We start from the raw sequence: 2,761 nt of genomic DNA, 5'->3' as shown, positions 1-2,761 counted from the left end.
TCAAGGTTTTATGCTCGTTTGAGACAGAAATTCCCCAAATAAATCTGAAATCTGAGGAGGATAGATGATTTTCTTTGCATTTTAGGACACCAAACAAATAACTCTTGGAAGGAGAAGCCTTTCTGAATATACACAGACTCTACAAATAGAAATCCTAAGAGCTCCTGGGAATCATTTGGGAACTACACSATGAGGGATGGAGCGATGCCACTCGCTCCAGTAAAACGGCTTTATGAGAAAAACTTCAGCACCACTTCCTTCGTTCTTCGACCATAAAGTCTGAAATTAGTATCAGTTTGATTCAGTCACTGTTGGCTAAAAGAATGTTATTMGTTTTCAGCAGATTCCTGTTGTGAAAGTTTGTGCATGTGGTGACTTTATAAAATGTGTTTTAGATGGCAGCAAGTGAAAGGAGGAAAATAGCAGTTCTCACAAATTTTCTTCAATTTAAACTTGATTTGTTGATTTTTAAAATTTTCCCAACCAAGAGCTATTCATTGATCCTCCTCTTTCAGTGACTTCACTTTATCTGAGGGTGAATCTGTTTTTCTCTTGCATCTCCCCAGGCAGAGMAGGATCTGGTGTTTACACTGGAGACAACTCATGGCCACATGTTCCAGCTGACCCTTCCCACCGTCCCCCAGGTGGTGTTTGTCATCACTAAAGAGGACATACTTTAATCGAATCAGCTGGCTTCCTAAACCACTGCATCTCTGTGCAACGTTCACACAGAGAAGAGAAGAATGATAACAGCATCTACAGCTCACTGTCGGCCCACCCACAGCGTCTGGGTGATGTGGAACAGTATGAACCACATTCCTGACCACAGCTTCAGACTGGTTTGTGCTGTTGGTTCAGGAAAAACACAACTATAGCTGCTGCGTTCAATCTGAGAACAAACACTCCTGGTTAAATCATGGTTAAATCATGGTTAAATCATGGTTAAATCATGGTTAAACCATGGTTAAATCATGGTTAAATCATGGTTAAATCATGGTTAAATCATGGTTAAACCATGGTTAAATCATGGTTAAATCATGGTTAAATCATGGTTAAATCATGGTTAAATCATGGTTAAATCATGGTTAAAGCAGAACTGTACCTATTTATAGGACTCTTTTGTTATGGGACATAAAAATTTAAATCTTTCTGTGTTGCCCTAAAAAAACAAACGTTTGTAATATTTCAAGCTGAAACAATAGGAGTCTATTTTAAAATTTAAAGTGTGATAAGCACCAAGCCATAAACACTGGCACATGAATTGTGAGGGTGCCTCCAAGCCACACATGAGTAAAACACAGCCTGTGTGTCTGAGACAGCCTTTAAACAACGCAAACAAAAGAAATACTTGAATTCAGAAAGAGCAGCAGTTTATTTTTGTTTTTAAACTACTTAAAAATCCACTCTAAACTGAAAATATACACTCTGGCTGTGATGTTCTGAGTGACTTTGTTGAACTTTGCTGATAAAGCTGAAGCGTATTGATAAAGCTAAAAAGCAGATGCTAGCTTAAAGTCTAATGTAGCAAAACCCTGGCTAAAGGTGGCAAAGGATTTAAGCTAAACAAGAAAAAAGCTGACGTAAAACAGTAAATAAAAACAGAATACAATGATTTGCAGATCTTAGAAACCTAAATTACTCACGTTTCACTAAAGAAGAACCCACCCAGACGAACTTATTTTTATTTTTTTTACCTGGATTACTGAGATTTTCAGGATTAAATTACTCCCAATGGAACATAATAAATCCTCTCCCTGGACTGCCGACTTCTCGAGGTTCGAGTGTCTCAATGATCCTAGGAGTGTCGGGGGCTTCATGGCCCTGGTGGGGTCACAGTAAAAACATGAAGGCAGAGAGGAGAGTAAAGTGAGCCCACATTTGATACCTGTGGTACCGCAGCTCAATGTAAAGTAAGTAAAGTTTTATTTATAAAGCACCTTTCACAGAAATATATTCACAAGGTGCTGTACAATCATTAACAGTATAAAATGGTGAAAATAATAAAATGAAACAGAAAAACATAATTACACATAAGCAACGAAAAAATTGAAACATCAAATCAAGATTAATTTCTAAAATTGTGAATCAAACACAAGGTCAATGTAGGTCAAAATACACAATAATACACAAAAACATAATGAATGTGGGAGAAAATATGGTGTAAGTTCAATAATAAAAACAAAGATTAGCGAAGCATTCACATTGGAGGTAGGCTGGTAGTAATGGTGAAATGGTTAGTTAAACACTTGAGAGAAAAGAGACAATGTTATCAGTGGAGCTCAGATTAACAGGGAGTTCATTCCAGAGCCTGGGGGCCACAGAGGAGAAGGACCGGTCACCACGGGTCTTAAAGTGAGTGAGGGGAACCATAAGGAGATGTTGATCCTGTGAGCGGAGGTCTCCTCTGGGGTTGTAAGGTGAAATGAGACTTTTAATGTATGTTTTAACACGTCCTCTTATAAACACTGGAAACTACAACTGACTAAATGTGAAATAAATAAATCAGAAATATTAATAAAAGTAAAAGTTTTACTCTCTGTTGTGGTGGTGAGTATCTTAAATTCTGAACTCTCCCACTTTCCAACAGGGAATTCCCACTGAAGGGGTATTTTAGTTTAAGTTTTCGACTTGTAAGTGGGATGCTGTCATTTTGAGGTTATAATGATCAACATGCATTATGGGAAATGTAGTTGATGTTCAATGCTCCACAGACTGTGGCATGCTTCAAAACAGAAACCTTTTTTTTTTTGTTTACTGTTCT

The sequence above is a fragment of the Austrofundulus limnaeus genome, unplaced genomic scaffold (assembly GCF_001266775.1).
Source record: "Austrofundulus limnaeus strain Quisiro unplaced genomic scaffold, Austrofundulus_limnaeus-1.0 Scaffold1223, whole genome shotgun sequence".
In the NCBI taxonomy this organism is placed as follows: Eukaryota; Metazoa; Chordata; class Actinopteri; order Cyprinodontiformes; family Rivulidae; genus Austrofundulus; species Austrofundulus limnaeus.
Note: the sequence above shows the minus strand (reverse complement) of the source record.